This window comes from Phasianus colchicus, chromosome 4 (assembly GCF_987193195.1).
Source record: "Phasianus colchicus chromosome 4, bPhaCol1.hap1.1, whole genome shotgun sequence".
Taxonomy (NCBI): domain Eukaryota; kingdom Metazoa; phylum Chordata; class Aves; order Galliformes; family Phasianidae; genus Phasianus; species Phasianus colchicus.
In genome coordinates, this window is record NC_143439.1 from 34,136,242 (window position 1) to 34,160,357 (window position 24,116).

Below are 24,116 nucleotides of genomic sequence, written 5' to 3' on the forward strand. Positions count from 1 at the left end.
TACAGACATCAGTCTAGTTCTCTGCCAGCAGAACGATACTCCCCTGGATATAGACACACAAATTTTGAGAGATCCATGTGATGGAGGACAAGACTGAACTGAAGCAGGGGTAGTGGTCACGGCAAGTGTGTCCCCATGGAGGGTGGTGGTGCCCACCTACACTGGCATCATGAAGAGGTTTTCAGGGCTCCTCTTAGCAAATCTAGTGTTTGAAGGGAGGCTCTGCCCCATGGACTCCAGCACTTGGATGCAGGGAGATATATCAAGGCTGAAATAAATTGTATTTGGTAAGATTTTCTTTCCTTTCTCCTCCTTCTCCAACATTTCTGCCTTGCTGGCAATGGGGTAACTGGTGTAGAAATTTCCTTTAACAGTGAAACCATGGCAGGAGTTTCAAATATGAGCTTAATTCTGTATTTGCAACCTAATTGTAGTGCCCATCAATGAGTAAAAAATATACAGAGGTCATCAGAAACCTAGTCAGATTTGTATTAGCAATGGGCTGATTTGAACTGCTACAGGTAGATACCTCAAAATGATGCAGAAGATGCTATCCTGGCCATTGCCTAGGAATCAAAAAAAAAAAACTTTCCCAGACAGTTATGAATGTGCATAGCAGCCTTTAGTGATTGACCTCAAATTGCCTTTGTGAAGGTGTTACCTATGTTTACGTGGAGAAAATAAGGCACGTAGGGAAGAAATGACTCCCTCAGGTCACAGGGCAAGCTGTTGCCAGACATGAGAATTTGAGTAGTTCTTGTCATTCCAGAGCCTTGACTTCTGATTCATGTCTCTCCAGATTAGGATCTGAGGTCAGGCATATCTTTATTACGCAAACATTTTTCCCCTCGGAGGAAAGTTGGGTCAGGATTATGAATTTGGGTCAGGAGCTTGAGCACAGATATAATTTCTACCCATATGTGAAAGGCATTATTGTGAAACGCCTAGCAATCAATATACATGTTGTGTAACTAATATTAGTGTACAGAAGTGAGGGACTGAAGAATCAAGTAGTGGAATGGAAAACAGCACCTTGAGATCTCATTACAGCAGTCCAGCACAGTTACCTTGGGTCTGTCCCTATAGACAGTGCTTGAAATGAGCTTAGGGTTTCAAAAAAGAAAATAGATATGCCTTCAAAGAGGCTGACTGATGGTGAGGAGGTTATGAGAAGTAATATCTTGGCCTTCTCAGAGGAAATGGTACATGGGCTTTTGCTGATTTTGGCTTGCTCTAGTTTGGCACGCATGTTCTCCTGCTGCATTAAAAAACATCTTCATTTTTGTGGGAAAAATGAAGTTATCCCAAATAAAGAATTGATTTTATGACATCTCAGCACATCGCTCCAAACAGTACTTACAAGCTAGCCACTTCAAACACAGCTCTTGGCAAAACTTGGTCTTCCAAGAGAATCTCAGCCTTTACTTCCCCTTCCTTGTTTTCTTCTTCAGCATGACCTTTTCCTGCCAATAGCTATATTCAGCATTTTGGATATGGGTTTGTCCACTAGTACCACCTTGCAGTTGAACTACCATGCACTTATGTGTGCAGTTTTTGCACCTGGAATACAAAACACACAGTATTTCTATGGAGGAGGAACTTTGGTCACTCTTAAGAAAAAAATAGCTGTTTGTTCTTCTTGGGGTAATATATAATTTTGGTTAGCATCTTCCTCCAGATTTTTTCTAATATTGATGTTTTCAGTTCCATTTATATGATACTTTTCAGGTCAGCTTTTACTTCTGCCTCTCTGCTCAGAAAGTTTAGACCTGTTTGACTGAGATTAAAAAAAAAATCAGTCAGCTGAATAGTACAGTTCTTTGAAGGAGTCACATAAGCCAAAATATTACAAAAATCACTCATTCTTTGAGACTGTTTTACTTGAGAATGCTATGCAGCTATAGTCAATACATGTTCTGAGGTGAGACTGGCTTTTTTTCAGTGTGGGGGTGTTTTTTCCAAAAGCAGGAGTAGTCCTTCATGGGCTTTGTAATTCTTGCTGCTGGAGTTCTGCTAATATGGGCTCTGGTTAAAATATTTCATAGAATCTTAGCAACATTAAGGTTGGAAAGCCCTCTAAGATCATTCACAGTCCAACTCCCGATTGGCTCCCACTATGCCTGCTAACCCACCATGTCCCTCAGTGCCACATCTCCATGGCTTTTGAACACCTCCAACTACAGTGACTTCACCACCTCCCTGGGCAGCCTGCGCCAGTGCCTCACTACTTTTTGGGAGAAGGAATTTTTCCCAATGTCCAACCTGCGTTTCTTCTATTTAGATACATAATCATTTAGTAACTAATACACACAGATGTGTGATTCTTTTTTCCTTTAGTATATTAAGGAAATTTTCTGTTGAAAAGAAAACAAGTTTATTTACAATTTATAGCTTTCCAAGGGTAGCTGATAAGAACAGAAAGGATCCAGAAATAAATGTACGGCAATGTCTTTGAAAGTTCAAGATTACATAAATGCTGTCACACAATGAAATGTGGTGACAAAGGCTATCCAGAAAGTTAACCTATTTGGAGAAATGCAAAGTGGAAGAAGAGACATTGCCGATACAGAGCAGAGAAAGTGCTTTAAGTTCTGCTAGAGAAAGATAAGAATTTTTTTTTTTCCAGGAAATCTCAGTTCTGCTAAAATTAATTTACAGTTTAGTTTATCTATTGGACACGGGCATACTTCCCTGTCAGCAAAGTCAGCATCTCATAGGACATCTCTCATATACATTGTTTTCTCAGTTGTAAAATTAAGGCTGTTTCAAACCGGATGGTCATGTTAACATAAGGGGTAACTATGCAGCTCTGGAGAATAATCAGAGAGATAGCTTTCTTCTATTGGGCATTTTGTTTTTCTCTGATAGAAATCCCATTCGAGGTTCCACAGTATTTATTCAGACCTGACTTCTTTTAATCTCACCAACTATGCTTAAAGGGCAGCACTAGAAATTTGAGCTTTATCTTAAAATGTAAAGTTTCCATCTTATCAAAACTTAATTCTCTTTCTAAATCATAGACTGAGGTTGTTGGGTTTTTATATATATATTTTTTTTTCACAGGAGAAAAAGAGTTTGGGAAAGAAAAGGAAGCTGCTGTTAGTGTTCTCCTGTGGCAGACTATCTGATGGCCCAGCAGTTCTATATTTACCTTATTATAAAGAAGTTAGAAGGCTGTAAATCTCACTGATGAGCATGCAACCTTTCTGTGGGCAACTCAGTTAGTTTCAAAGTCCCATAAATTCTCTTAAAAAAAAAAGGCAGCTTTCAAGGATGGTGGAAAAATACAGTTTGTAACTGAGACATCCAGTTGTAAAAAGATAGATGTATTAATAGCAAGTAGGGTTATTAGATTTGCAGACAACAAATGGCTGGAAGTGTTTTAGGAGATGGGATTTAACTTTAGAATGTACTTCCCAAAGCACAGGTATGGTTTGTAGTCAAGAAGGGGAAGCGAAGGGGAAGCTCGGAGGAAACAAGTGGTAGCATATCCACTCCAGCAAGTTAGCAGCCAGCTACGTACTGCTCGATCATTCACAACAGCTGTTCAGCAGAAGCAGTTCATGTTTGATGGTGAACAAAACTCACTACAGGAAAGACATTGAGGCCCTGGAGTGTGTCCAGAGAAGGGCAACGAAAGTGGTGAGGGGTCTGGAGCACAAGTCCTATGAGGAGCAGCTGAGGGAGCTGGGATTGTTTAGTCTGGAGAAGAGGAGGCTCAGGGGAGACCTCATTACACTCTACAACTTCCTGAAGAGAGGTTGTGGTGAAGAGGGGTTTGGCCTCTTCTCTCAGGCAACAAACAGGACCCAGGGAAATGGCCACAAGTTGTATCAGAGGAGGTTTAGGTTGGACATGAGGAAAAACTTTTTCTCTCAGAGAGTGGTCAGGCACTGGAATGCCCTGCCCAGGGAGGTGGTGGAGTCGCCGTCCCTGGCAGTGTTCAAGAGGAGCCTGGATGAGGAGCTACGAGATATGGTTTAGTAGCTTGTGGTAGCAGTGGTGATGTGAAGACGGTTGGACTAGATGATCTTATAGGTTGTTTCCAACCTTGTGATTCTATGATTCTATAAAAGGGTGAATGGCATGTTTCAGGAGATACAAATGCCATCCTCTCTTGCATAAAAGCCCTAACAAAGAAGGCAGCATAACACCAGTCAGGACTGGGTCACTACGGTTGGTTTTTGCCTTGAGACAACTGAAGCATAGAATGGATTAGGTTGGAGGTGACCTTAAAGACCACACAGCCCCAACCGTTTGCCATGGGCTGGTTGCCACCCAGCAGATCAGGCCCAGGGTCCCATCCAGATGGGCCTTGAACACACCCAGGGATGGAGCATCCTCAGCTTCTCTGAGCAACTGTTCCACCAGCTTCTGTTTGATTCATCTTTCAATGCTGCGAGCCCATGCCCTGAAAGTGGCTAGCTCAGTTCTGAGTCACACCTACAATTAGCCATACCCCTCCATATTTCATCAGAAATTACTATTATTCTGTTTTTTCTCCTTTTCCAAGCATTAACTTATTCAATTAAAAAAAAAAAAAAAAAAAAAAGCCAACATTTTTGCTATGTCAAAAGTACTTATGATGAAATAAGCAATATATTAATTTCCAAGATACTTCTGCCATTCACATCCCACAAATTCCAAGAAAAGACAGCAAGGACAGAATTCCAAGATACTTTTTTCTTTTCCATGAAATTGGAGTATTTCTCTTTTACAAGCACCTAATACACATACAGATTGTTTTCAGGACTTTTCTGACATTGTTTGTTCCATTTCAGCTTGTTTTCTTATCACAGTGATGTATTGAAGTCTAAAGGAAACCTATTTTCTTCATGTCTTTCTAACAGCTTGTCACTAAGAATCATTGTGCAACAGTGTCATTCACAATTTTAATGATGACATCTCATTTCAGGAAGACGCGAGCTGAATCCCAATGAATAAATTCATGAAGTTTAACCTTTCCATGACCCCATTTCTACTGTGTTTTCCACTAGATCCGCCCCAACTCATTAGCTGTCCTGACAAAAGCAGCTGAGAAGAGATGAGAGTCTTTTTAACTGCTTTAAACAGAAGGAAAATGTAGGAAGAAGAAAAAAGGTGGAGAAAGGCATTGTTTTTTTGCCTGGAAATGATCTATTGTGCATTTGTAAGTAGGACAGTTTTTCCTATGTAGGATGTGGTTCTTAACTGGAACGATGGATCTTAGAGCTGAAAATACCCTGACATTATAATTACATTCAAGTCTAACTAATTTGTTTCTAATTCACTGCAAGTGGAATCAAGCTCATTGAGATGCAGACTCTGTTCCAAGGACATCCTGTGGCTATCAAGAAAACCTCTGTCTCGCACTACATTTTCAGCAGTATTTTCACTGTCAACATTAACACAGTGTTTAGGTTCTCTTAAAGTAAATCAACCCATTTTGTCCTACCTTATTGCTCTGTGACTATTGATCACTGTCTCAAGCCAGTTTAATGTGGCACCATATTGGTGCCCATGTTTCTGTGGATGGCACCTACTTTCTTTTCTCTTCTACTATTTGGTAGTATTTCTTTTGAAATAGCAGTTTATGAATTAGGACTACACACACATACATATACACATATGCATTATGGAAATACTTAATGAGACTCACTTCTTTGCTCCAAACTTTTATAGCATTGTATCAGTTTGGTGAAGATTTTTTTATACTGTTTTTATCTATTCCTTATCCTGTTATTATTGATATCATCAGAAATTGGCAAATATGAATTTCAATGGGTAAAGTTGGAAATACCCTTTTCTCTCTTTTTATTTTAGTATCAGTCAATTTTTCAGATTCTAATATAACATACACTAAAACTCTCTATATTCTGTGATTCCAGTAAAGTGTATCTTCTCTGAAATTTTTATTTATGCCAAGTTGTGAACTTCTAAAAACAATCCAATTTCAGTTTTCTGCAACGCTCCACGTACTGAATCCAACTGATTTCAATTGAAATTCTTGTTATTACTTTGCATTTCTAGTGAAAATAATGTAGTTGGCTTCCAGAGTACTATCATTATTGTAAGACATTGTCTTTAACTTTACTTAAATACTTCAATCTGGGGACAAATAGCAGCAATTTTCTATTGCTGTTCTGCACTAAGACAAAAATGTTAGAGAAATGTGAGGAAAAATAGCAGTTTGTTGATGTAAGCCGAATTTATAACAAATTGTTACTGGGTAAAAGATGCCTAAAGTAAACATCCTTCTCTTCAAGCAAGCACAACCTGAATGCAGTCAAGAAATGCAGTGGAGCAATAGAGACCCTTTCTCTTCCTATGAGCATTTCACCTATAGCTGCCTCAGCATTCTTTGCCAGGCAGCATAGCAGAGAAGACCACCAGCTCAGGGAAATCTCATAGGGAGCAGGTCCCCTTGAGGAGTCCAGAGGCTTTCCTGTAAGACAGCTATAAATTCACAGACAGGAAAGAAAACAAAAATCCCGATGAATCCCAGCAGGATTTCTCTTTGCTGGATGTTAGCTAGTTTTATTCCTATTAGTGCAAAAAGAGTCAGTTTGGATCAGGAAAGGGTGTCATTTAGGGAAAGAGTGAAGAGTATGGGTGGCACAGGTGAAGGAGGGAACGTTTGGCTGGGACACAAGTTGAAGAAATGTGTAAACAGTTGTTTTGGTATGAATTCATGGGAGAAGGTAGGACTGACCTGGTAATAGATGACAAGAATGGGAAAACCAGCCCTTCCTCTAGAAGGCTGATACAAACATTGAATGGACTGATGCTAGTGGTTACCACAGCATTTGTAATAATAAAGCTGTTCTGTTGTTGATGGTTTCTTGCTTTTTTTTTTTTTTTTTTTTTTTTTTTTTGAGTCATTAAAGCTTGTGATTTCTATCAGCACAGGTCTCCTTGTACTATACAAAGTATGACTTTTACACCACTCAAATGAGATATGGAGACAGGAAGATGAAGAAGAGCTGATAATCTGCTTTGAATAGTGACTTTCTAACTGTGTGCTCTATGGGCAACGTTGAAGAAATGGAACACAGGATTCTTTTTAAGTTTCAAACATTCTTTTTTTGCTAGGGAAAACACATTTAGAAAAGTAATACTGAAGGAAAGCTAATTTTTGATGTCCCTAACAACTAGAGGTAGCCCCATTAGACTAAAAGTCATGTCGCTTTCGTGCCTTTTACAATGCCTTGTAGTTTGTGCTCAGGGCTTGACTGTTACTCAGCTGCCAAGGGGCTCTGTACTGTGGTGCTGGTGTCCCAGTGGACTAAGGTACAAGTTTTTCATGATTTAGACACATAGCAAAAAGCTAATAACCATATCCAGGACAGAGCCCGGCTCTCTGAACTTCTTTCTTGATCAGTTATGGACAATCCGAATTGGTATGTATGAGCAATTGTTTTGATTTTGAATTGCTATCAGTTCCAAATCACAATGAAAAGTGAAGAAATCTTTTCAAGATCGACCTGAGCAGTTTTTGGTCCTGATCATCTGGTATCTGACACAGTCACAGTGAATCAGAGAGAACAGGTAAATATGAATCAAATAAGAAAATTAGGGAAAAGAGAAGCAAGAGGGGAAAAGGTACGTGCAAGGGGGAAAATTGTGTGTGGGTGTGGATTTGGGCAGCACACAGGAAGGATACGTGCTTAACATTTATCTCAGATGTTCAACTCTTAAATACACTGTCCCATCCAGATAAGTAGCACATCAAGAGGAACAATGTATAGGCAAAATGGTAGGGTATAACCCTTATCTAAAAAAAAGATAACTGAAGGAAAAGAATAACAGAAACAATGAATACATGATGAAAATCAAAATAATGAAGTGACAAAGAACTCTGTAGAATTTCATGCTATGTATTTGAATATTGAAGCAATGGTGAACCTAAACACAACTGTAGCCTCTGATCTTTGTCCTGTAACAGAAATGCGTGTGCCTGAGAGGAACTTTATATCATCAAATATTACAAATGTGACTGTATAAGTAAACTGAAGATACAGTTTTCCTAAGATATAAGTGCACTTCTAAAGATATTAAAAGCTCTTCACAATTTCTCTAAAAATTAAAAAAGCAAAATTTTACACACCTGTCTGCACATATTCCGCCATTTTCCCAGAGCTTCAGAATGATGTTTTTTGCTGTACTGGTCCTGAAACTTCTGTCAACACATCGTCATCATTTACCAGATGAGACGCCTTTAATTCAGTTGCCTGGAAAGAACACAGATACTTTCAGCTCCTGTACCAGTGACATAGGTAATGTCCTTCAGGCAGCAAGGAGCTTAGCAGCTCATCATCTAGAAGGTACACTACATAAACTGAAAGCCAATGTCAGGTACAAGTGTCTCTCTGTAACCACGATAGGTGATACTATAAGGGCCAGATGAACAAAGATGTCCAATTCCAAGCAACTACAGTGAGTATAGATGGAGAAGAAGCAGGTATCACAAGTGCACTTTTAAGATACGTAGAATGTTAAACATTTTAAGGAGTGGAACCTGAGAAAAATTATAATTTCATCATCAGTGAAAGGAGGTGTTAACCACCTCTTTTGTTTCATAACAAAACCACAAAGTTGTGGTTTAACAAAGAATGGAATTTGAATAGCAAAATTAGATTTAATTGCTATGGAATTTCATAGCAACTCCATTTCAAGTTGGTTCTTTTTTTTTTTTTCCCGATGAATTGTGTTTATTACCCACAGATGCTGAAAACCATAATTAGTAGTTACTGTTACTCTGCTCTTGCTTTTCTTTGGTGGCCTCACCCACTGCATAGGCAACATATGTTTATGACAGAGTACATAGAGATAAATGAACACAGCTCTAACCCCTGAACTTTCCTCCATGCCATCAGCAATGTTCAGCAGATACAGATTCAAAGGAATCTGTACAAGAACAAAATTGATTTCCCAAGGATATAGGTCAGTTTGAAGGGCTGCTGTATAACTACAGAAAAAACATCCCAGATAAATTATGGTGCACAGTGTCAAAAACTGGCTCTAATAGAGTAAAATGTGGTGATCTTCTTCCTCAGTGTATCTTTGTTTTCAACTAGGACACAGTTTACTGGGACTGAGAAGACTGTGGACTAATGAAGCCAGAGGACCCTCATTAAGACTAGTTTATGTAGTATAGACTTTCCCTGCTCGGTGTAGTAGTGATGGTGTCACTGTCCTTCCTCCCTGTTATGATAGCATGAGACAATTTTAATTATAGATTTCACTCCACGAGGCTCTCAAAGTGCATCTTTATTAACAGAAAGGACCATCATGATCACAGTTTAATCTGCTACATAACACAGGCTACATTCTACTCTGTAATTTCTGCTGCAAGCCTTTGTCCTTAACAAGATTTTGAATGAATAGGAACTTTTATAATTATTTAGATAGTCAACAAAAGTCAAAACTGATCTTGTTTGCAATAAGGTAGAGGGCTACATTCTAGCTTTTCTTGGCTTCCTGCTCACTTCCCCCCCCCCCCCCCAAAACTCAATCTTCTGTTGTCTGGTTAATTATCAGCCTGGCTTAGTTGCTGTTGTCTTTTTTTCATGGCTGTTCTTCACGGCAGCATGATTTGATGGGAACTTTCCTTTGAATTTTCTTAACAATAGGCATAAAAAGAAAAGGAACAAAATTTTCCATTGGCACTAAATGGGACATATTCTCTGCTAACACTAACTGAAGTTATATTTCTATGAGCTGCAAGCAATTTCCAGTTGCTTTCTCATTCTCTGCATTTTCACATTACACAGCAGACAGGTGATGCAGAAGCATTGTCTTCCTCTATAAACACACTCTGGGGCACAGGGACAGCCCAGTCAGCCCATTACTGATTATTAGTACTCAGCAAAGGCATGTACATAGTTATTTTCAACAAAGACAGTTTAAAACAGCCCCTAAACTCAGATTAGCCAAATCTTTGTTTGCATTAACTACACAGGTTTCTTAAAAACACATGGAAATAGTAAATTCCAGCTGAAGAATATTGAAGCCAATGTGCATATGTCAAACTGAAATTCAGTAAAAGTAAAATTCAATTTTCTATGGCTAGCTCCTCAGCTAGCATAAATCCTCATCACTCCTTCAAAGAAAACAGATCAAGCTGCAAAGTTCACCTGAGCATTCAGGCCAACTCTGACAGCAAAGAGATTCCTGTCATCTGACTCTCAGAGCTTGTGCCACTGCTCCTGCAAGTAGTGTTTGTTCCAAAGCATCCAAGCAAATGGCAACTACAGCTTCTGCAATCAGACTTGGAAGTGTATTGATTCATCTTACTGATGGAAATAATTTACTGAAGCAGTTTTGCTCTTGACTGAAATATTTTACTAGTTAAAGAACAGTAGAATTGGAAACAGCACATTCACCAGTGACAGTATGATATACTATTAATTTTCATATGGATAAGCTATTACTTTCTAAAACTCAAAGATATTTAAAACATGGAAAATGCTGACTAATATTTACCTTTCTTCCCTCTGAAGACCCAGGTTATGTATCTTGCTACTTTCCTGACAATGCTTCCTAGTGCTGAATAAAATTAACTGAAAACTCAGCTCAATTCTGGAAAGGAAAACAAATGAAACCTGGCATGCAGCACACAAATTGCTTTTTCCCCCATGTAAATATCAGGTTATTTACTCCCTATCTGGGGCAAAACGTGGAGAGCCCAAGTGCCCTCAGGCAAATGGAGGCTGGTTCCTCTCTCCTAGATATGAGGCGTGTACCTCAGAAAAGCTTTGTTTTGCTCTGGGCTATGGGTTTTCCTGTCTAAATTCCCATCCTCACTCCTCCAGCTTCTGCTTTACCTGGTGGGATACTGGCATCCTGCAGGGTGCTTCATGCTTTAGGATTTTTGGGGTATTGTAATAGTGGCAAGATTGCTCAATTAAACATTAAACAGCAGTAGTAGACAGATTTCCCTCTACTTACTGCCGAGAATTGAGCACCAAGTAGTCTTAAATGCTACAGAAGTGATTAATACTCTTCTGCCACTGCAACACGTACCATTAAATTTACTTTAATTTACATGTGCATATATATTTTTTCCTGTAATGTTTCTTTTTTGGTGCAGCAATTTGGAAATCATTTTAACTTTGAATTTTTTATTTTAGGATATAAAAGTGTAATGATAGAGAAATATTGTCTCTTTAATTTATGCCTTTGGGAACAGGAACACAGTTTTGTGAATATTAAACAAGAATAGATTCACATACACATACTCTTGTATAGTATCTAGAGAAAGATACATACAGTCTGTTGAGCCAAAATCATGTCAAAAATATTCCAGTGAACATATGTCACAAATTTATGCATTTGTAGGATGTTTTACACTGACAAGACAACAGCTGCTTTACTTTGTTTCATGGACCTCTGCCCAAACACTCAGTTTCATATTTATATTTAGTGGTACTTGAAAATTTGTCCTTATGGTTATCAATCTTTTTAATTCCAGACTGATTTTGTAAGGGAAAAAAAAATAACAAGGAAATTCTCTACAGCTACAGTACATTCATTCCAGTTTTTGAGAAAGAATCAGTAAAATTATGAAACAAAAATATATGTAAAAATCTGTAAATACTTACTATGACTCACTTTGGTAGCAACTGAACAACTGAGGTTTAAAATTATCTACTGCAATCAACTCCTGTAATGTTAAAATAATTCTAACAGAAATAAAAATACATTGTGTGCATCCGTAGTTAGTTTACTCCAGCTGTGCTCTTCCCACAGCCATTTATCACTCTTGCAGGTAGAAACTGAAATGAGTTTAAAGCAATGAAGTGTAATTCCGCCAGCTCTGGACTCCTCAGCTTTTATGACTAAATCACAGACCACAGCTTTGCATACTCATAAAGAACACAGATTTTATGGCAGAAATTTCTACAGTGGCTTTGGCTTCAATGAATGAGGTCCAGTATTGACAGCTAGCATAGAGCACCTTAGTTACAGACAAAGAGTCCTCACTGATGGCAAGGTTTTTCATGGGTCCTCACAGCAACAGCCAGACTCCGGCCAGAAATTTTGGCTGTGTGCTGCTTAACAGTTATATCAGTGACTTGAAGAGAAAACAGAAAATCTAGTTTCCAAGTGGCCCAAAGGCTAACAAGACCATCAGCAATGGAGGGGACAGACCAGTCACCGTCATGATGTAGACTGCTTCACAGATCAAGCGCAGATATCTAGTTCTGGACAGTCCAAGCAGCAGTTAGGGTAACACACTGGGATTGTCAGAGGCAGTATGAAGTGTCACCCCCTGATTTGCCTCTGCTACTGCAGCAAGCCTCCTTTCCTCTTCGGATTGTTTACATCAATATAACCAGTGACACTGATAACCTCCACCTTCCAACACTCAGGTGGACAAAAAACTCATACTTGTCATTTCCAATGCCATTCCAGCTCCTTCACATTATATAATATTTATCCCTCTCTCTGTGTACTGCTTCTGCTTGTTGTTAAAATGCTGTTCATAACAAGTAGATGGAAACTAGTGGAAGTATCACTACATGTTAAACAGGGTAAGAATATTATTTCTCTATCATAACACCATGAGATATCTTTAATTTTCTTCTACCTCTCTTTTATGAAATTGAGAGCTCTAGAAGATACAGTATCTTCTGGCATAAAGCCTTTTGATATCTCTGCTTGCCCAAGCCACGCTCTCACAGTACATTCATTAGTTGTCTGTAGAAAATCTTGGATTTCCTTCCACGACACTCACAGTCCCACTGAAAGTAGGTTTAATGAGCTGTGGGGAACCTGTTGCCAAGCTCTCCCACCCAGTGGATTTTCCTGCTGTAGAAAGCTTAGAAGAGGCAGATAATGGCACAGAGAGTCAAATGAAGATGGAGATTGCTGGAGAGATAATAAAACTCTAATAAGCAGTGAACATTAGGAAGATAAGACAAAATGGTAAGAGAAAGGATAATCCAAAACTCCTTAGAAATTCCTATTGACAGAGGCAAGATGCCTTACTTTCTGTACCTCTTATGCTTTGGTGTGATTTCAAGATTTATTCAAACAGAAATGCACCCTGCTTCCTGACACGTACTTTCTCACCAAAACAAAGACCATGTGCTGACACCTTACAGGATAGGAAGAAATGAATCAAGATGATGCTGCCAATGTTTGCGCTTCTGAGACAAGTTGATTTAATGCTCTCTCACTTCATTCTCACTTGCATCTTACTCCAAAGTTGTTTAGTGTGAAGAGACTACAAAAACTGCTCCAGAATAATCCGAAGTGGAAACTGTGACAGATGGCAATAAAAAAAAAAAATCCATAATGGGTCCTACTTCTTCTTATACTATTAGAGCAAGGTTATTGCTACAGTTTTGATCTTAAGCTCCATTTTATTTTTATAGCTATGATACTAGTCAATACACCAGCTGCCTTTACTGAATAAAGTGTCTGTAATAGCTTTATAGAGATGATTAGTGGAACAAGTAATACACACATTGCTTCAAATTACTTGCTTAAAATCCAAAAGGGAAATAAATAGAAGTTCCTAAAATACCAAGGAAAAACACCTGCAGAACACTGGACTATGTTTTGTTTTCCTAATAGAAAGTATGTGTTATCAAAAAAACCTGTTTTTTGAATAAAATCGTTCTTTTTAGTTGAAGTGTTGATACATTTATGAGTTAACATCAAAAGTGTTTATACATTCAGTCTGGCAGATTTCTCATAGGCTTAATGATGTGACTTGCTCCTCCATTAAAAGGTGAGGCTTGAGGGTGAGTACTTAATTATTTTAAAGTGAATACGATAGATGGATTTGAAAGGCTGACATTTCTTCGTTGTTAAAAAAAAAAAAAATCTAAGCAAAACCATCATGTGGCATATTTACAAGTATCTTTAGGGCAGTCACAAACTTTTCATAAGCCAGATCCAGGTGTTCTACATATTCTACCCTGCTAACGTAGGAGAGTTTATCCAAGTCATGCGACAGAATGCTGCTGCTGCTTAGAGCATTCTGAAAATTTATAAGTGAAATATGTATTTTTTCTTTTTTTTTTTCCTGGAGGGCAAATCTCTTGTTACATGAAACAACAATATAGCTACGTTCAATAGAAGTCTTCATTCAATAGATTAGTTGTTCATTTGGGGTTTTGTTCTTTGATAGATCGTTCCCCATAGGATATTATGGACACCACACATAATGGAACAACTGCGAACTGCATACATAAACACAGGAAGTTCCCACTAACTTCAAACTAAGTATATCACATGAAGAAATGTAAGTCAAGGGCTTAGTTCAAATAAGAGGAGCCTATTGGCAGCAGAAGCTCCAGCTTTGCAAAGGCAGCGGTGGTGTCCCTATCTCTAGAGGTATTTGAGAAATGTGATGTGGCACTAAGGGGGCTTATTTTAGCAATGGGATTGTGTAGGTTAAGCTGATGGTTGAACTTCATTTTGAAGATTATTTTCCAACCTAAATGGTTCCAGCATCAGCATCTCATTTTCCTGAAGATGCTGGCACTGGCCCCGCACCATGGGACCCCATACTGAACACTGCTAACCTTCAATTAGGTTTAATCCTGGCTTTGGAGGAGTCTCCACAGTCCCAGACAAGAGGTTTTCCTTTCTTTGTAAGCTACTTATTTTGTCAGTTGAAATTTGTTGCTGATTTTAAGGAAGCAGTAGGAAAAACCTGCATGAAAAGCTGTGTTACAATGTAGAATCAATTAATCCCTTCAGATAATTTTCTTTCAATGAGAGTTGTTCAGCACAGATTTTAATTTCTCTTCAGCAGCTCATAATAGCCAAATTGACAGCAGAGTTTCCCTTCTGAGAGAATCAGCAACCCCATAAACTAATGATATGTTTTTAAGAACACACATTACTGGTGTTACTATTGAATGTTTCAACATTAATCAATTTGTTCCTCTAGCTAAGGGAAAATAAGTAAATTTCATTATGTAACTTCTAATCACTTTTAGCTTTTTCCATAAGCAAAATGTTTAGCGCCTAAGTCGTATGTGATTATATTAGACATAAGAATAAAAACTAATATAAGTAGTAACTTTAAGTGCAGACCTCCACACATACTTGTGATGAGAAAGCAGATCTATCATTTTATTTAGATCATCTTTTATACAGTAATATACTTACATAAACAAGCATATGGCGAGTTAGGATATGGCTCTTCTCACCTACTTTAAACACTAAAAAAATAAATATTCCAAATCAGTGGCCTAGGCTTTTTATCATTTGTATTTCAACTTCCACTGTAGTAATGGGGAATACCTTCAATGTATTATTATGAGTATATTTTAGACACACCAATGGCCATTAGAGATGCCCAACTCTTCTACTTGGTTACAGCAAGTACTCATGCAGTTGAGTGTGGCTGCATACCTTACAGGGGGCTGAAGCTGAGTGAGATGAATCCCAGTCAGCAGAAGCTTCCCTGAATCCATGCTGAGATCCCACACTGCATTTCATCACTTGATAACATTGGTGTAGTGCTACAAGTGCAAGCTTCTCAGTGTTGAACACACCTATCAAATATCATAAGCGCTCTAACACCTTCTGCCATCCATGCACTAGGACAAAAAGTACATAAGTGACAAACTTGCATTGGCAGTTATATTTTTACATGCATCCACATTTACAGGTGGAATGTCTCCCTCTTGTTACAAAAAAGTAGTCTGTTAGCTTCTGAAAATAGAAGAGTAAAATGAATCTGCAGAAATCACTCCCAGGAGGTATCTGTCTTCAGGTGATGTAATGCTCACCTCTGCTATAAGATGTGGTCTACAAACAGTGAAAAACAGAAAAGGAAACAGGGAACATGGAATAGCCAGGAGTTTATAAAGCACATGGCAGCTTCTGTGCATTCATTTGAGAGCAGGTCACTTATCTCAACACGTCTACTGCACGTGTTAGGTAGATTACAAGAAACCAAGAGAGGCCTAATACTAACAAAACCATTGCATTTTACTTCCAATATATTTATCTGTCTTTCAACATGCACAGAAAAAGAAAGCAATGACAGTGCCTTCAAAGAGGATACAGATGCTATAGAGCAATAGCAGGCAACAAAGAAGAAAAATTGTCTTACCTCCTCCTGACAGCCAGCAACATTATAAGAAGAGCACAGTCCCCAGCCAGAAAGATACTACTCCCTCAGCTGCTAGCCTTTACATGGGAATGAGGAAGGGTGGATCCAGGCTCACCCCTTCCAGTCACTCAGGTGCATTATTTATACCCGAGCTCCCTGGGTTAGCCACACCTTCTCACCTGGTGCTCAACCTTTTGTTCAGGTTGTGACCTGGCAATTCTGCTAAACAACATCTTTCTATGATTTTTTGCCTCTAATTTAAACTTTTAATCTCTTTCCTTTCCCTCTCTGCTCCCACTCCTTTCCTGCTGCAAAATGTAAGTGCTTGAAACACAGTTATGTATGTGGATCTGTACATTTCTGTCTCTCAATAGCACTTCAATTGTCATTTTTTATTATAAAAATATGTACTCACACTATTACATACGGTATATCTTACACAGATTTGATTAAATGTCTATATTTCAATAATAAACTTGCTATGAAAAATCAAGCAAATCAACATTCAGATGTGTAATTAATCATAATATGCTAAAATGCCAAGTGTTATATATGCGTGATGCATGTTGCATGATACATGATGATGGGCTCAGTTTTAGTGAGTTTAATTTAGAGAACCCAGGTATAACCTTTTGGCTCTTTCACTATTCAGAACATAAGCAAAATTATTTCAAGTATGTCTGAATGTCTGGATTTTAAAATATAACTAAAAAACTCCTTGAATTAGGGAGATTTAATTAATTGAAAGCTATTTAAGTTTCTTAATTAGTAGATTTTTCTTTTGATAAATGTAAGTAGCTGAAATGATTTAAAGTACTTTATTATTCTGTGCCTCTGTTTCCTGATGTAATTCACGCTGCCTTCTGTATCGATCTATTCAAACAGCCAGGTATTACGTGCAAGTGCATCTCTCACAGTCAGAAGAACAAAGGCCTCATTCCCCATGAAATCAGAGGGCAGATAGTGGGATTCACAGTCTTAATGACTGAGCGATTGTTATCTGATGCTAAATGAAGGAATTTAGAGCTGATGAGGAACACTGTGCATTTTTAGCTTCCCAATCATGAATGGTATATCTGAGGCCTTACTCAGATATTATATTTTAAATGATTTTACTAAAATGTTAAAAATATGACTGCTTGATCTTTGTTTTGTTATCTAACATAGCATTATAACTGAGTCACTCTAAAATAGAGTGATTTTTGTTTCCCAGCAGTCGTGCATTCCAGATAACACAGACTGGAAAGAAAATTCTAACTTAAGCAGCATGACGGTATATAACCATCCTACAACTTCCTTTACTCTTCTTGACCATCCTTGGTATGTGAAGGTGAAAGATGTGCATCATACCTAGTCCCAGGGGATCATATAAATTTTGTATGTTGAGGTTCAGTTATCTTCTATGTGGGCTATGACTCTTTATAACTTTTGATGAATCTGTGCTTTGCATTGATTTTGCTTCTAATATGCCATTTGTGTGTTATTTATAAACTGATCTGCTGCATTACAGAATACACTTTGTATATCTCAGACATCCTTAAAAAAAAATCAATATATCTTTAGTCCTTTAAAAGGTCACACTGCTTTTGTCTACACTTATCCCTTGAAAAAGAAGATCTTGGGCCATGACCAGAACTTCTATATCCTACTATAGTACAAGCAGTAAGCATTAGCAATAACATGAGATGTTAACGCAGAGACAGCCAGTGCATCTATGTGCATTGATTTTACAGTACAAAAGACATGCGACCAGGGGTAGGGACCAGGTACAAACCCAAGATACATCCCAGCGTTAGGTACGAGTACGGGAGAGATATTACATTGCCTAGAAAAGCATAAAAGATCTTGAATGAATCTGTGAGACCTACTCAGACAAATCATCCCAAAATGGACACAGACCTGACCAAGACCAGGCTTTACAGTTGTCCTTGTGCTGCTATTTCCCTTTCTCGTACTGCACAAACCACAAGGAGAAGGGAAACCAGGAGGAGAAATACAAAAAACCACAGCCTTAATACACAGGTTTTAGTAAAGCTGCTGTGGTCTTTGTTTCTCTTTGAACCCTTCCCCCTTCCCTATACAAAGCAAACAGCAGTGACATGCTGCAGCTGCTTCAGTAGCAGAGCAGACTGCAGCTGTGGATATTTAGTAGACAATTTGTATTCCTAGGCATCAGCTAAAAAGAAGAGCTGCTCAGAGTTGTTCAAACAAAAAGCCCCAAATCATAGCAGACTATGTCTTCTCTTTTTTCTAGAAATAATCTGCATCAACATCTTTATGTTTCCTCTAGAGTTATTTCCCTCATCTGTGTGCTTCCTGCAATAAAGAAGTATTATTTTTTCCATTTTTGCTCAGGCATTTGATTGGTGTGTTTGTTTTCCTTTTTTATTTAACCTGCCATGGGTACCACATTAACAAACTGGTTCCTCCCATTACACTGATTGTTTTGATCCATTACAGCATTTGAGCCTGAAGGCAGGGCAGGGCAGAGAGCACAGCAGGTGACACTGAAGGACTATCCATATTTAGTCAGCAGTTAGTGATGAGCAGTGAAAGGTTTGTTAGGGTCAAGCTAGAGCTGTAGTATTTTTTGGAAGACAAGTTAGATGTAGAAATTTTGCAAATGTTGTCACTCATATTTATTAGAAAATTTTGTTTGTTTGTTTGTTTCTGATAAAGAGTGGTGTTATTGAAGAGAATGTGGCCAGTCCCAGGAGCTAGAAAGGGGAATTGTAGCAAGTTATAAGTTTAGGAGCTGAGAATAGCTTTACACATTTATCAAACACACCCTGGTAACTTCCATAATGCAGAGCAACAACATTACACTGTGCTGCAATCCTGTCAAGTGCTTGGTAGCCTTCATGTCCAGGGAACCAATGAGGACATTCCAATTTTGTCATTCAATGTGGTGTCTTAAAAGTAGCATGAAAGCCTGGGAACTGTTGGAATGAGAAAACATCTTAGAATGACTAGATTTTTTTTCTTTTGTTCTGTGCATCAAATTACAGCCTCACTTCTGCATGACCGCCTAACTTGTGCAAGCACAAGCCCTGACAGACTTGCCAACAAAAAGCTGTGCTTATTCAAAAATCTTTCTCTGAATAATCATTGTTCTTCTAATACAAGGGAAGCCAACCAAAAGACCTTCAGCTTCCTTTCAGTGTTATTGCTATGCAGTCATCCTGCAGGTTCTCAAAGTCATCACACACTTGCTGTGTCCCCTGTCCTTCTTCATGCTGCAAAGGGTGTTGTGGCTGCCCACTTCCATGCTACCCTGCTCAGAGAAGCTGCTCTGGTGATCCTGGTCTCGTCATCCCTTGGTAATCCAGAAGAGCAGCCTCAGTGATAAATGGCATATGTGGGAAGCAGGGAGGGGAGCAGAGCCCTCAGACCTGAGCAGAGCTTGCTCCTACAAATCAGTCATGCTCTGGGTGGGGAGTGGGGGTAAGCAGACCAGATAATACCCTACAAGAGTGTGGGATCCAGAAGTAATCTATAAACAAGGCATCCTCATGGGAACAAAATATATTACCTGAATTATTTCCATGTCATCCAGCCCATTCCTCGTGTTACCCAGCACTCATTTATGGTGTGAAAGCAAGGGAGTAGCATCTCCTTTTTTTTTTTTTTTAGTATAAGCACATATAAAAGACATTATTATAGTTCTTCAGAGTACAAAATTCCTGGCTTTTGCCATCAGCAGGACTGAGTTAGGAGTCATTCCCATGAAGATATATAAAACAGTTGATGCTAGGTCCTACACTCTTGGACTTTCCATACTGCTGCTGTGAGCTGCTTCTCTTTCCCAGGTAATAAACCATGTCTGTTGTATGGCTGCAGCCAATGCCAGTGCTTCTTCCTGCTTTCCTCTCCTGCATGCTTTGCTTTTCAGAAGAGTTATGTCTGCCAACATTGCTCCTCAGTGCTGGTAATATGGTTGTGATCCTATGATTTCCCACTTACAGCTGTCCAGAAGCAAATCAGCTCACCCCAGAAATAAGCAACACCCTGGCTAATCAAGGGATATGGCACATAAATCATAAATGCTTCTCCACAGAGAAAAATCTTCATTTTTGGAGAGGAGCCGTAAGCTTTCAATAACAGTTGTTTAATGGGCAGTACTGTTTATGCTACATAACTCACAGAGAGTATGAAACATTTTGTAATGCAAACTGCAGTACCAACTTTAATCTCTTTCATAACCCAGACGAGATCACTAGCAGATGTTGTGACTTTCCTTGGAACTTAGATCTGCAATGTTCAAATTTTAGTTTAAAACTTTTTTTTTTTTTTTAATTTCAGAGCAAGTAGTTCTCATTTTTTACTTTTTATTTTTTTCTTAACATGGTGTGCTTTTGAAAATTTTCAGAAGTACTCTGGGTCAAGAGAATCAGATACAGGGTCTTTTCTCTCAAAATACCTGTGAAATAGCACTGAATCCTGGAGCTCACATCATGCTCACATCCTCACGTTATCGTGCATTCAGTGCAGGCATTCAATAACAGCAGATATTCATTGTGACTCCTGCTTATCAACAAAGTCTTCCCACCTTTGGCTGCTCTCTTGTTTGCTCAGATCCTCCAGCTGAATATGGGAGCTTTGTGACCAGTGAGGAAGCTTGAACAGGCAGTCCAAGAAGCCTGGGATCCTGAAAGACAGCACTTATGTCAGACAATCTTCTGTCTAGTGCCAAATAAGTGGAAAAAGCAAAGACAGCCAAGGGACTCCTGAGCTGTTGCAGGATTACCATGGGCAGGGGGACAAAACCTCATCCTTTGAATACATAATTTGTTAGGAATTATTTTCTCCACTCTGTTTCTGACAGTAGAATCAACTATGAATCAACTATCTTGTGAAATACAGTTCCACCAGAGCCCCACTACTTGACATGTTTGAAGTCAGACTAGAAGTAAAATGCAATAGTTTGTCAGAAGGGAGCAAGCCCCCAGTAGCAGGGCTGGAGAATAAAGAAGTGTCCATTTCTACACCCCAATCCCATTTAGTTTGTCCTGAAAAGAAAGAAGGGCAGCAGGCAATGCCAGTCAGCAGGCAGCACATGCTGTAGGCTGAAGGTCCTTCGCTGGTCCTTTCTGGTCTCCACACAGAATTGGATATTATTTTCAATGTTCTCCTAGCATGAATGGATTCAAAGGCAGCTTATGCATAGAAAAATACACATACACAAGAGCACAAGTGAAAATTAGTTTATTACACTACATCTTTTGGTTCTTTCCACCTATTAAAATAGAAGTCTCACTTCTCTTCATTTAGTCAGGTTTCTCAGTCAAAGTTCTCCTTCACAGATGCAATGATAATTTTTTCCACTTGAGAGACCTTAAAAAATAAGCTGCTACTTGAGCTCCTGAATGGACATTAGGACACTCCCCATTGTAGCATCACAGTGGGGAACGGTGTGATTTGGCCTTCCTGACTCCTTCCTCTTTGCCATCATTTTGAAGAATCGTAGAATCATTTGAGTTGGAAGGGGCTCTTAAAGGCCATCTAGTCTAAACCCCCTGAAAGGAACAAGGACACCTACAGCTACTTGAGGTTGCTCAGAGCCCCATCCCTGCCAACCTTGAGTGTCCCCAGGGATGAGGCCCCCACCTTCTCTCTGGGCAACCTGTGCCAGTGCCTCACCACCCTTATTGCAAAATACTTCTTCCTTATGTTCAATCTAAATCTCCCCCCTTTTAGTGTGAAACCATTTCCGGTTGTTTTGTCACAGCAGACCTTGTTAAGAAGTCTGTTCTGTCTTGTAGTCCCCCTTTAGACACTGCAAGGTTGTTTCCACAGTTCAGTCTTAGAAAGGAATACACTTTTTTTGGTGCGTTTCCCTTACCTCTTCTTCCCGAACTTCAGAAAATTATTGATTACTTCCTTTAGGCTGCTTTGTTCCAGAGATGCACTAATGTAGGCAGGCATCCTGCTGCTGCCTGCTGCTGTGAAGAATAGAGTTTCCTGCAGTACTCCACTCTTTTAGGTACAGAGAAAATGCCCCTTTCTAGGATTTCAAAGGTTTTCAGGGGAAAGGGTTTGAAATGGGATATTTCCATCCCCTCTCAGCTCCTGGGATTCCCCCAAAACAGTGAGAGGCTTTTGAAGCCTTGAGTCCATCAGAGTAGTCAAGCCTCAGGAAATCAATATCAGTACCCAGAGGAGGATCAGACTGAGTTTTAGGAAAAGGTTCTTCACCAGAGGACGGTGGGCATGGAATAGGCTCCCCAGAGCATTGGTCACAGCTCCAAGCTGCTGGAGTTGAAGAAGCATTTGGACAACGCTATCAGACATGTGGTCTATTTTGGGTGTTGCTGTAAGCAGCCAGGAGTTGGACTCTATGATCTTTGTGGGTCCCTTCCAACTCGGGATATTCTTTGATTCTCTGATTCTGTAATTTGGTACAGCATCCAAAAGGGACTCTGAAGTCCTCCAAACTGCAAAAATCTTCACTCTGGAGGAAGGGTGAGAGTAATGCTTTGTCTGTTATTCTGTTTGGATTCTGCGTGGGACTAATTTATATCTCTGTTTAATCCAAATAACTTACTTCCTCGAGCAGATACTTTATTTAGAAAAGAGCTATTGCTTTGATTTATATGGCAACTTGAAGCTGATCTTAATTTGTAACAGCTTTCCCATATGCCTCAAAGTTTCAAAGTGATGAAATATTTGCATATATATTAGGCAGGATACTGTGATGGCTCTTTTATGAGTACATCCTAGCATTTTATTGCATATTGCAGGTGATCACTAGGAGAAGAGAAAAATAAGCACGCTGCCACAGTTCTTATGATATCTCAAAGAATACATTACCGATCCTAATTGAGAGCATTATTTCCAAATGTCCACAGACTCAGGTTGTTTTATAGGCCTATAAAACCAATTCATTATTCTCCTCCACTGAATTTAAGAAAATTTTATTTGTATCTGATAAGCTGGTTTACAGCTGTATCTTGGAAAGGAAAACAAAAGAGCACCAATGTTCACAGGAAAAGAAAAATTATTAGAAATGATGATATTACTTGTATGCTGCCCACCAATTATCTCCCAAGTTTTTGGCTTTTTTGTTTGTTTGTTTTCTGTGTATCAAGTTTTGATGAACACGTGTTGCACTTAAAGAGTTAGAAACATCACAAGCATAAAGATCAGAACTGTTCGGTATTTGTTTTGTTTGCTTGTTTTCGGCCATCACAATGTGAGGATTCTTTTCATTTATGATCTAAGGCCTTCGTATCTAAGGTCATTTGCATACTTAAATTCAGCATGTGTATACGGTTGAAAATGATAAATATTTTGTCACTGTTATCCAGTACTGTTTTTGGCAGCTTTTCTCCCCAGGTTCCTATAAAAGTGCTGGGACAGTCATTATTCCTAGTTCTCCTGTGCGTTATAACTAAAGAAAAATAGATTTGCCTTAGTATCTGCTTTCATCTTCTGCAACAGTTTGTTTGCCCATTATAAACATGTCTGTTTACAAGACACATGCATCCTTGCATTTTAGAATAGAGAATAGATTTATGAATAATGAATTCTGCTATGCCACCTAAGCCTCCCTCGCATTCAAGTGTAATTACCACTGCTTGGAGATGAAATATGTGGCCACAACAGCTACCAAACCAGCCATGATTATTCTATATCAGAAGTAAGCTGCAGCGTAATATATATGCAGTCCAGCATATACACAAAGCAAAACCAAGCCTTTTGCTCAGTGCACAGGCCTGTGATGAAGAAGACCTTTCTCACACTGTGTCAAGATAAAACTTAGGCAGCTGTAATATATAACATATTCACAGGCTAGTGCCTCTTCTCCCCACTCCCTGTAGCAGAGATATTTGCATCCTGTTGCTTTTTCCTGACACAGCTGCTTCACCAGAATTCACTGACCACTTCCCACAGCCTCCAACACACCAGGGATCCATTTCCCTCTGCAGCTGTGGCCAGGCAGTCTTTTACAGAGGGCCACACGCTGATTTCTTCTACTTCAGGATGATTATTAACCATTCAACAACATCTTACCTAAACTGCTGAGTGCTCAGCATGTGCCTTTCCTGCCTGG

The 24,116-nt window shown here is 39.0% G+C and overlaps 1 long non-coding RNA gene across 1 annotated transcript; it reads right to left on the reverse strand.

Annotated features, from left to right (window-relative positions):
* Positions 1-859: 859 nt before the first annotated feature.
* Positions 860-16,158, reverse strand: LOC149918173 (uncharacterized). Its single transcript, XR_016466417.1, has 3 exons — positions 16,064-16,158; positions 8,087-8,210; positions 860-1,560 (listed from the first exon to the last, which is right to left on the reverse strand). It is a non-coding gene; the product is annotated as an uncharacterized LOC149918173 (long non-coding RNA).
* Between the last annotated feature and the right edge of the window lie 7,958 nt (positions 16,159-24,116).